The following is a 12348-nucleotide window of genomic DNA, read 5'->3' on the forward strand; positions in this document are numbered from 1 at the left end:
AGTGCCGGACTACAGCTAAGTCTCCAAGTGAGAGAACTTAGGCGAGTACTTGACTGCAGCTAAGCCCCCGAGTGGGAGAATTGCTCTCCATTCGGTAGGATATTTTCGAACTTAGGCGAGTGCCGGACTGCAGCTAAGTCTCCAAGTGAGAGAACTTAGGCGAGTACTGGACTGTAGCTAAGCCCCCGAGTGGGAGGATTGCTCTCCACTCATTAGGATCTTTTCAAGCTTAGGCGAGTGCCGGACTGCAGCTAAGTCTCCAAGTGAGAGAATCTTAGGTGAGTACTGGACTGGAGCTAAGCCCCCGAGTGGGAGGGTTGCTCTCCAGTCGGTAGGATTTTTGAAATACTTAGGCGAAACAGATTCGCAGCTAAGCCCCCAAGTAGGAGGCTGGCTCGCCACTCGGTAGGAAATTATTTTTACAAACTTAGGCGAAGCGGATTCGCAGCTAAGCCACCCACTGGGGGATTTCTCACGCAAACAAAAACAATAATAATCACTGGAAAAATTATAACGCTCTTGTCTTTGATAAATAAACTACAGGAGTTTTTTCTTATTACATTTCATCCGAGTGAGAATTCAAGTATAAAAGGCGCAGAGGAGCTCCGCATTCCAGGCTCGCGGCTCATCAATCTGGCGATCGACATTGTAGAGGTGGTATGCTCCATTGTGGAGGACTCTGGTGACTATGAAGGGGCCTTCCCAAGTAGGAGCGAGTTTGTGTGGTTTCTGCTGATCCACTCGGAGGACTAAGTCTCCTTCTTGGAAGGCTCGACTCTTCACGTTTCTGGCATGGAATCGACGCAAGTCTTGCTGATAGATGGTCGATCGGATCATGGCCATTTCTCTTTCTTCTTCCAGGAGGTCGACTACGTCCTTCCGGGCTTGTTCTGCTTCATCTTCAGAGTAGAGCTCGACTCGGGGAGCGTTGTGAAGCAGGTCACTCGACAAGACTGCCTCGGCTCCATAGACCAGAAAGAATGGGGTTCTTCCAGTCGATCGGTTCGGGGTTGTCCTCAATCCCCAAAGTACTGATGGAAGCTCGTCGACCCATGCACCTGCTGCGTGCTTGAGATCGCGCATCAATCGGGGTTTCAGTCCTTTGAGAATTAGGCCGTTTGCCTTTTCTGCTTGCCCATTCGACTGGGGGTGAGCAACCGAAGCATAGTCGACCCGAGTGCCCTGAGAGGCGCAAAAGGCCCTGAATTTGTCAGAATCGAAGTTTGACCCATTCTCAGTGATGATGTTGTGCGGAACTCCATATCTAAATATCAACTCTCTGATGAAACTGATAGCAGTGCAAACATCAAGATTCTTGATAGGCTTGGCTTCAATCCATTTGGTGAACTTGTCGACTGCTACCCGTACATGAGTGAAGCCGCTCCTACCCATTCTCAGTGGTCCAACCATGTCCAGCCCCCAAACAGCGAAGGGCCAGACGAGTGGAATGGTTTTCAGGGCTGACGCGGGCTTGTGTGACATATTGGAGTAATACTGACATCCTTCACATTTGTCGACTATCTCTTTTGCCATTTCATTGGCTCTTGGCCAGTAGAATCCCGCTCGGTATGCTTTAGCCACAATGGTCCGAGAGGACGCATGATGACCATAGGTCCCCGAGTGGATATCATCAAGGATCATCTGACCTTCTTCTGGTGTAATACACTTCTGGCTGACCCCAGTCGCGCTTTCTCTATATAACTGTCCCTTTATGACTGTAAAGGCCTTGGATCGACGGACGATCTGTCAAGCCTCTTCTTCGTCCTCTGGAGTTCTTTCCTTAGGATGTACGCGATGTACAGTACTGTCCAGACGGGAGTGATGACCAAGACTTCCATGATCAGGTCGACAACAGCTGGAATTTCAACTTCAGTCGGATCCGTGGCACTTTTTGGCTGCGGGGCCTCTTCAGCGAAGGGATCCTCCTGAACAGATGGTGTGTGGATGTGTTCCAAAAACACATTGCTGGGAATGGCTTCTCTTTTGGAACCTATTTTTGCCAGATCATCAGCTGCTTGATTTTTCAGTCGGGGTATGTGATGAAGCTCTAACCCCTCAAATTTCTTCTCCAGCTTTCTCACTGCATTGCAATAACCAGTCATGGCTGGACTTCTGACATACCATTCCTTCATCACCTGATTAACTACGAAATCTGAGTCGCCATAGACCATGAGGCGACGGACGCCGAGTGAAATGGCCATGCACAACCCATATAAAAGCGCTTCGTATTCTGCCTCGTTATTGGAGGAATCAAAGTGGATTTGAAGAACATATCTGAGTTTATCTCCTCTGGGGAGACCAACACCACTCTGGCACCGGAACCATTCAGCATCTTGGAGCCGTCGAAGAAGATGGTCCAATGCTCCGAGTGAACCTGAGTCGGCAGTTTCTGTTCAATCCACTCGGCGACGAAATCTGCGATTGCCTGGGACTTGATAGCTTTCTTTGCCTCAAACTTGATATCTAGAGGAAGGAGTTCAATCGCCCATTTTGCCACTCGACCAGTTGCATCCCTGTTATGCAGGATCTCTGAGAATGGAGCGTCACTGACGACTGTAATGGAATGATCAGAGAAGTAGTGAGCAACTTTCTTTGTGGTCATATAAATCCCATATACAAGCTTCTGATAATGAGGATATCTTTGCTTCGATGGGGTCAAGACTTCAGAAATATAATATACTGGGCGCTAAACTTTGAAGGTTTTTCCTTCTTCTTCCCGCTCGACCGTAAGTACCGTACTAACGACTTGTCCTGTGGCTGCAATGTAAAGCAGCAAAGGCTCCTTGCTGATTGGGGCAGCAAGCACCGGCTGGGTGGAGAGCAGAGCTTTGAGCTCTGCAAACGCTGCATCATCTTCAGGAGTCCACTCGAACTTGTCGGACTTCTTCACCAATCGATAGAGAGGCAATGCCTTTTCACCGAGACGAGATATGAATCGACTTAGGGCGGCCAAGCAACTAGTAAGCTTCTGGATGTCGTGCACTCGCACAGGACTTCTCATTCGGAGTATAGTACCGATTTTTTCTGGATTGGCGTCGGTTCCCCATTCGGAAATGAGAAAACTGAGTAATTTTCCGCCAGGAACTCCGAATGTGCACTTTGATGGATTAAGCTTGATATCATACCTCCTGAGGTTGGCAAAGGTTTCAGCAAGGTCAGTCAGCAGGTCGGAACCCTTCCATGACTTGACCACAATGTCATCCATGTACGCCTCCACATTCTGACTGATTTGGGTGAGCAAACACTTCTGAATCATCCTCATGAATGTGGCTCCGGCATTCTTGAGGCTGAACGGCATGGTAACATAATAGAAGCACCCGAATGGAGTGATGAAGGCTGTTTTGATCTCGTCAGGTCCATACAGATGGATCTGATGGTACCCGGAATAGGTGTCTAAAAAAGACAGTCGCTCACATGATCGATGCGGGGGAGAGGAAAATGATCTTTCGGGCAGGCCCGATTGATATGTTTAAAGTCAATGCACATGCGAAGTGACTTGTCCTTCTTGGGGACCATAACAACGTTGGCGAGCCACTCGGAGTGGTAGATTTCTCGGATGAACTCCGCTGCTAAGAGCTGAGCCACCTCCTCGCCAATGGCCTTTCTCTTCTGGATGGCGGACCGTTGGAGATGTTCCTTGACAGGTTTTACTTTTGAGTCGACTCTTAGGCGGTGCTCAGCCAGCTCCCTGGGACACCCAGCATGTCAGAAGGCTTCCATGCGAAAATGTCCCAGTTCTCACGGAGGAACTGGATGAGCGCTTCTTCCTATTTGGAGTCGAGTGTTGTCGAGATATGAGTTGGAGCAGCGCTGGGGGCGGTCAGGTCGATGTGAGCTGTCTTCGTATCGCCAGTCGACTGAAAAGCTGATTCTGTAACGGGCTTCTTGGCTCACAACAAATCACTCGGGTCTTCAGTCTTCTGGTATTCCTGCAACTCCACCACTGCCATCTAAGCATCGGCGATCTTCGAACCTTTCTGAAAATATTCTTCCGCTTTCTTCCGATTGCCCGTAATAGTGATCACACCTTTGGGGCCAGGGATCTTCAATTTGAGATATACATAACATGGTCGGGCCATGAAGCGTGCATAAGCCGGCCTGCCCAAAATAGCGTGGTAGGCACTCTGGAAGTCTACAACTTCAAATGTCAACTTTTCTTTGCGGTAATTCTTGGAATCACCGAAAACCACATCAAGAGCAATCTGGCCGAGTGATTAAGCCTTCTTCCCAGGAATGACTCCATGGAAACTCATGTTGCTGGCACTGAGTCTGGACATCGGAATGCCCATCCCTTTCAACATCTCAGCATATAATATGTTCAAACCACTGCCACCATCCATCAGGACTTTGGTCAGTCGAGTGCCTTCAACAACTAGGTCGACCACCAAAGCTTGCCTCCCAGGGGTGGCGATGTGCATTGGGTGATCGGACCGGTCGAATCTTATGGCAGTCTGAGACCACTTCAGATAACTTGGTGTCGCCGGAGCGACCATATTCACCTCTCGGTTGATAACTTTCAGTCGACTTTTGCTTTCAACATCAGCAAAAATCATCAGAGTGGAATTGACCTGAGGGTATCTGTCATCACTATCTTCCTTGTCCTCAATTTTGTCCGACTCCTTTTCCTTATCTTTGGGCTGCTTGCCCTGGAACTGCTGGATCAAGAGTCGACACTGTCGAGTGGTATGTTTCGGGTAAATGAAATTACCCTCTTCATCTTTCTTGGTGTGGACGAGACATGGCAAATCCAACACATCATTTCCGTCATGGTCTTTAACTTTCTTGGGGTTCCAAGGTCCTTTAGGTTTCCCTTTAAACTTTCCTTGGGTTACAGCTAAGGCTTCCCCAGGAGCAGCCGGCTCGGCTTTCCGCTTCTGTTTCCGATTGGGATTTCCTCCGGTTTCTTGGCGACTGATTTGAGCTTGCCACTCCTGACTCGATTCTCATCTTCACCATTAGCGTACTTGGTGGCAATCTCCATCATCCGGTTCAGAGACATATCTCCGGTCCGTCCGAATTTCAGATTCAGTTATCTGTACTTGACGCCTTCTTTGAAGGCACAGACTGCTTGGTGGTCAGGCACATTCTCTACCGTGTGATGCAACGTGATCTATCTCTGAATGTAATCCCTCAAGGTTTCATTCGGCTTCTGCACGCAAGACCGCAGTTCCGTCAGCCCTGCCGGCCTCTTGCATGTTCCTTCAAATGTGGTGACAAACACTCGGGCGAGATCTTCCCAAGTGTAAATGCTGCTGGTTGCTAACTGGTTCAGCCATGCTTTGGCCGAGCCCTCCAACATGAGAGGCAGGTGTTTCATGGCCACTTCATCATTGTCGCCGCTAATCTGGACGGCCACTCGGTAGTTTTCAAGCCAAGTATCGGGCTTGGACTCGCCAGTGAACTTGCTGACTCCAGTCGCCAACCTGAAGTTGGGAGGAATCACAGCGGCCCTGATGGCTCTACTAAAGCACTCTGGCCCCGAAACATGTGCTCTGCTGCTGGCAGGAGCATCTCTATCGTGTCCTTCCCAGTGAGCTCTGTTCCTGTCGACCAAACCTTGAACGAGAATGGATCTCGCATCAAAGACTGGCTCCCTGGAGTCGACTGGAATCCTTCGCCAAACACTACGAGGGCACCTGTCATCCTGTTGTCGAGGCGCATACGACCTGCTCCTCGGGGGAGGGGTGGGCACTCGACGTCGATCATCACAATCGAATCAGTGATCATATTGGTCATGGTTCCCATACTGATTACGCCGGTCCCCACGTCCTTCACGCCTCGGGGGCGATCTTGGGCTTTGAGCCGACTGGACTGTGTCCACGGCAACGGATCTGCTGTGAATCCTGTTCCGCGACTGAGAAACAGCGGAATTCTGGTCTCCTGCTGCCCGGAGTAACGCTCTGATCTGCAGCAAGCCTCTGCCAGCCTCCGACTGGGAAGGCTGAATCAACTCTGCTATACGGGCTGCAGCTGCTAAATTCTGAATCGGAGTTCGATATACCTGCGGGGGTGGGAAGAGCTGACGTCGACTGGATTCGAGAACCCGTTGTCGCGCACGCTCGTCGAGTGCTCGCTGGAGGTTCTCCAGTCGAGTGCGCTCGACCAAGTTTGCCAGGCGCGCGTCTTCCAAGGCACGAGCCTCGGGGCTTTCTCCAACGATAGGAGTGTGCAGTGCATCCATGTTCCGGCGGCAAAGTTCTTCTCTCTGCAGCGACGTGAGAGGCTCGGGAAGATATTCCTCATGGGGACGCGACGGGTCGCCTCCACCCACGCCTCCGTCGGTGCGGGGAAAACCGGGAGGACTGGGCGGTCCATCGACCATCAGAACCTCCGCCGCTGGATAACTGTTGTCGCACTCGGATGCGGTCTCTGCGGAGCCAGTCGACAGGTCGAACAGGCCGTAGAGGGATTCGTCGAGCTCGATCGCCGCGACTTGAGGGGTGGCCGACTGGCGTGCCACCGCGTGTCTCACCCACAGCTGAAGTCTTGACCGACCGGAGCGCTTGCGCCGGCGGGAAACAGGGAGGGAGGACAAGACAGGAGCCGACCGATAGGGGGTCGACGGTTGCCACAGGAGAACGCCGCAGACGCACGCACTAAAGTGCGTTGCCCCGCGGACAGGGAGTGCATCCACGTCGAGCGGAGCCTCCTGAAGCCAAGCGGAGTCGTCGGCGATGAACATGAGCGCGCCGAGACGGATCTCGCGGCCCTCCACCAAAACTCCGCCGAAAACCATGATGATTCAGGTCGGAAAAGATCGCAACTCCTCCAACAAAACGCTAAAACACCGGCCCCACAGTGGGCACCAACTGTCGTGGTTTTATGTCTGACAGTAGTGTAGGGGGTAAGTATGGAGAGGCAAGATCTTAGCTATGGAGAATTGTAAGCACGCAAGGTTTACGAGTTCAGGCCCTTCTCGGAGGAAGTAATAGCCCTACGTCTCGGAGCCCGGAGGCGGTCGACTGGATTATGCGTGTATGAATTACAGGTGTGAGAACCCTTGTCTCGGAGGAGGGGGGTGGCTTATATAGAGTGCGCCAGGACCCCAGCCAGCCCACATTACAAAGCGTTCAATGTACATTAAGGCAGGGCATTACTGGTAACGCTAGTAATAAAGTGCTATGATGACCATAAAAGCTACTTAATAACCGACCGTTAGCATGCGGACTGCCTTTAGGTCCCCTGACTGTCGAGTGGCTTGGTCTTGGTCAAGTGGTTGCTTCTTGGTCGAGTATCTTCGAGTTTGTCGAGTGGAACACCTCCAAGTCAATTGAAACATGATTTCTTCTGGAGATGTCCTTGGGTAGGTCAGTTTGGACAGGTCCATGCCCCTACCCTAGGTACATAGCTTCATCAATCATATCTACTATATGATTCACGTTCGACCTTTCGGTCTCCGTGTTCCGAGGACATATCTGTATATGCTAGGCTCGTCAAGTTTAACCAGAGTATTCCGTGTGTGCAACTGTTTTGCACCCGTTGTATTTGAACGTAGAGCCTATCACACCCGATCATCACGTGGTGTCTCAGCACGAAGAACTTTCGCAACGGTGCATACTCAGGGAGAACACCTCTTGATAATTAGTGAGAGATCATCTTAAAATGCTACCGTCAAACTAAGCAAAATAAGATGTATAAAAGATAAACATCATATGCAATCAAAATATGTGACATGATATGGCCATCATCATCTTGCACCTTTGATCTCCATCTCCAAAGTACTGTCATGATCTCTATCGTCACCGGCATGACACCATGATCTTCATCATCTTGATCTATATCAATGTGTCATCACGTGGACGTCTCGCCAACTATTTCTCTTGCAACTATTGCTATCGCATAGCGATAAAGTAAAGCAATTATTTGGCGCTTGCATCTTATGCAATAAAGAGACGACCATAAGGCTTTTGCCAGTTGCCGATAACTTCAACAAAACATGATCATCTCATACAACAACTTATATCTCATCACGTCTTGACCATATCACATCACAACATGTCCTGCAAAAACAAGTTAGACGTCCTCTACTTTGTTGTTGCAAGTTTTACGTGGCTGCTACGGGCTTAGCAAGAACCAAACTTACCTACGCATCAAAACCAGAACGATAGTTTGTCAAGTTGGTGCAGTTTTAACCTTCGCAAGGACCGGGCGTAGCCACACTCGGTTCAACTAAAGTTGGAGAAACTGACACCCGCCAGCCACTTGTGTGCAAAGCACGTCGATAGAACCAGTCTCGCGTAAGCGTACGCGTAATGTCGGTCCGGGCCGCTTCATCCAACAATACCGCCGAACCAAAGTATGACATGCTGGTAAGCAGTATGACTTATATCGCCCACAACTCACTTGTGTTCTACTCGTGCACAACATCAACACATAAAACCTAGGCTCGGATGCCACTGTTGGGGAACATAGTAATTTCAAAAAAAATCCTATGCACACGCAAGATCATGGTGATGCATAGCAACGAGAGGGGAGACTGTAGTCTACGTACCCTCATAGACCAACAGCGGAATCGTTATGACAACGCGGTTGATGTAGTCGTACGTCTTCACGGCCCGACCGATCAAGCACCGAAACTACGACACCTCCGAGTTTTAGCACATGTTCAGCTCGATGACGATCCCCGAACTCCGTTCCAGCAAAGTGTCGGGGAAGAGTTCCGTCAGCACGACGGTGTGGTGACGACCTTGATGTTCTACCGGTGCAGGGCTTCGCCTAAGCACCGCTACAATATTATCGAGGAGTATGGTGGAAGGGGGCACCGCACACGGCTAAGAAAACGATCATGAGGATCAACTTGTGTGTCTATGGGGTGCCCCCTGCCCCCGTATATAAAGGAGTGGAGGAGAGGAGGGACGGCCCTCTCTATGGCGTGCCCTAGGGGAGTCCTACTCCCATCGGGAGTAGGGTTCCCCCTTTCCTAGTCCAACTAGGAGTCCTTCCATGTAGTAGGAGTAGGAGATAAGGAAGGGGAAGAGGGAAGAGAAGGAAGGAGGGGGTGCCGCACCTCCCCTTAGTCCAATTCGGACTAGTCAATGGGGGCGGGGGGGACGGCCTGCCTCTCCCACTCCCCTAAAGCCCAATAAGGTCCATATACTTCTTCCCCCGTATTCCCCGTAACTCTCCGGTACTCCGAAAAATACCCGAACCACTCGGAACCTTTCCGACGTCCGAATATAGTCGTCCCATATATCGATCTTTACGTCTCGACCATTTCGAGACTCCTCGTCATGTCCCCGATCTCATCCGGGACTCCGAACTCCTTCGGTACATCAAAACTCATAAAATAACTATCATCGAAACCTTAAGCGTGCGGACTCTACGGGTTCGAGAACAATGTAGACATGACCAAGACACGTCTCCGGTCAATAACCAATAGCGGAACCTGGATGCTCATATTGGCTCCTACATATTCTACGAAGATCTTTATCGGTCAGACCGCATAACAACATACGTTGTTCCCTTTATCATCGGTATGTTACTTGCCCGAGATTCGATCGTCGGTATCTCAATACCTAGTTCAATCTCGTTACCAGCAAGTCTCTTTACTCGTTCCATAATACATCATCTCGCAACTAACTCATTAGTTGCAATGCTTGCAAGGCTTATGTGATGTGCATTACCGAGAGGGCCCAGAGATACCTCTCCGACAATCGGAGTGACAAATCCTAATCTCGAAATACGCCAACCCAACATGTACCTTTGGAGACACCTGTAGAGCTCCTTTATAATCACGCAGTTACGTTGTGACGTTTGGTAGAACACAAAGTGTTCCTCCGGTAAACGGGAGTTGCATAATCTCATAGTCATAGGAACATGTATAGGTCATGAAGAAAGCAATAGAAACATACTAAACGATCGAGTGCTAAGCTAACGGAATGGGTCAAGTCAATCACATCGTTCTCCTAATGATGTGATCCCGTTAATAAAATAACAACTCTTTGTCTATGGTTAGCAAACATAACCATCTTTGATTAACGAGCTAGTCAAGTAGAGGCATACTAGTGACACTCTGTTTGTCTATGTATTCACACATGTATTATGTTTCCGGTTAATACAATTCTAGCATGAATAATAAACATTTATCATGAAATAAGGAAATAAATAATAACTTTATTATTGCCTCTAGGGCATATTTCCTTCATAACCTCTATTGCAAGCATCCACAGCTACAACAAAAGTATTAAGGTAAACCTAACCATAGCATGAAACATATGGATCCAAATCAGCCCCTTACGAAGCAACGCATAAACTAGGGTTTAAGCTTCTGTCACTCTAGCAACCCATCATCTACTTATTACTTCCCAATGCCTTCCTGTAGGCCCAAATAATGGTGAAGTGGCATGTAGTCGACGTTCACATAACACCACTAGAGGACAGACAACATACATCTCATCAAAATATCGAACGAATACTAAATTCACATGACTACTAATAGCAAGACTTCTCCCATGTCCTAAGGAACAAAAGTAACTACTCACAAAGCATAAACATGTTCATAATCAGAGGGGTATTAATATGCATATAGGATCTGAACATATGATCTTCCACCAATTAAACCAACTAGCATCAACTACAGGGAGTAATTAACACTACTAGCAACCTACTAGCACCAATCCCGGACTTGGAGACAAGAATTGGATACAAGAGATGAACTAGGGTTTTGAGATGAGATGGTGTTGATGAATATGTTGATGGAGATTGCCCTCTCCCGATGAGAGGAGCGTTGGTGATGACGATTGCGATGATTTCCCGCTCCGGGAGGGAAGTTTCCCCGAGAGAACAGCTCCGCCAGAGCCCTACATTGGTTCCGCCTCGTGGTGACGGAGTTTCATCCGAGAAGATGGTTATGATTTTTTTCCCATCAAAAGACTCCATATAGCAGAGGATGGCCACCGAAGGGCCACCAGGGGGCCCACGAGGTAGCGGGGCACGCCCAGGGGGGTAGGGCACGCCCCCACCCTCGTGGGAAGGGTGTGGCCCCCCTGGTGAAGTTCTTGCTCTCATTATTATTTATATATTTGGAAAACATCTTCCATGAAGTTTCAGGACTTTTGGAGCTGTGCAGAATAGGTCTCTAATATTTGCTCCTTTTCCAGCCCAGAATACCAGCTGCCGGCATTCTCCCTCTTTATGTAAACCTTGTAAAATAAGAGAGAATAGGCATAAGTATTGTGACATAATGTGTAATAACAGCCCATAATGCAATAAATATCGAGATAAAAGCATGATGCAAAATGGACGTTGTTGGTGTCAAAACCGGCGGATCTCGGGTAGGGGGTCCAGAACTATGCGTCTAAGGCGGATGGTAACAGGAGGCAAGGGACACGATGTTTTACCCAGGTTCGGGCCCTCTTGATGGAGGTAAAACCCTACGTCCTGCTTGATTTATTCTTGATGTTATGAGTATTACAAAAGTTGATCTACCACACGAGATCGGAGAGGCTAAACCTTAAAAGCTAGCCTATGGTATGATCGTATGTTGTCGTACGAACTAAAACCCTCCGGTTTATATAGACACCGGAGGGGGCTAGGGTTACACAAGGTCGGTTACAAAGGAGGAGATATCCATATCCGTACTGCCTAGCTTGCCTTCCACGCCAAGTAGAGTCCCATCCGGACATGAGACGAAGTCTTCAATGTTGTATTTTCATAGTCCAACAGTCCGGCCACAGGATATAGTCCGGCTGTCCGGGGACCCCCTAATCTAGGACTCCCTTAGTAGCCCCTGAACCAGGCTTCAATGACGATGAGTCCGGCGCGCAGTGTTGTCTTTGACATTGCAAGGCGGGTTCCTCCTCCGGATATACCACGGAAGAATTTGAATACAAGGATAGTGTCCGACGCTGCAAAATAAGTTCCACATACCAAAGTAGAGAGAATAATATGTCCATAAATCTAATCTGCTGACACGTTTTGGCAACATGACATCATGCCATGGCCGAACGTTCATTCGAACCGTTTTTCTTTAACCAGCCCCGCACATAATGCGAGGCATTCTCTTGGCACGTATTGTCAAAGCAGAGATCGTGTCCCCCTTATTAAGTGATTCTCATCAATACGGGCGTGGTTAACCCAACCGTGCCATCAATTACGACGCTTGGGGGATAAGCGAGTTTTACCAGGCTAGTGGGGGCGCATAGTTTTGGCCGCCCTTATAAAGGGATAAGGTTTAACCTTTTTCTACCCACGCCTTCTTCCTCCTTGCTCATCCATTCTTGCGCACTCGAGCACCAACGCCCAAGTACACATCCTTCTCCTCAACCTTCTCCAAACATGTCCGGAGCAGGAGGCAAGTGGATGGCTTCCTCCGTCACGGAGGGACACATCAGAAAGCTACGCGGAGCC

This window comes from Triticum aestivum, chromosome 5A (assembly GCF_018294505.1).
Source record: "Triticum aestivum cultivar Chinese Spring chromosome 5A, IWGSC CS RefSeq v2.1, whole genome shotgun sequence".
NCBI lineage: Eukaryota > Viridiplantae > Streptophyta > Magnoliopsida > Poales > Poaceae > Triticum > Triticum aestivum.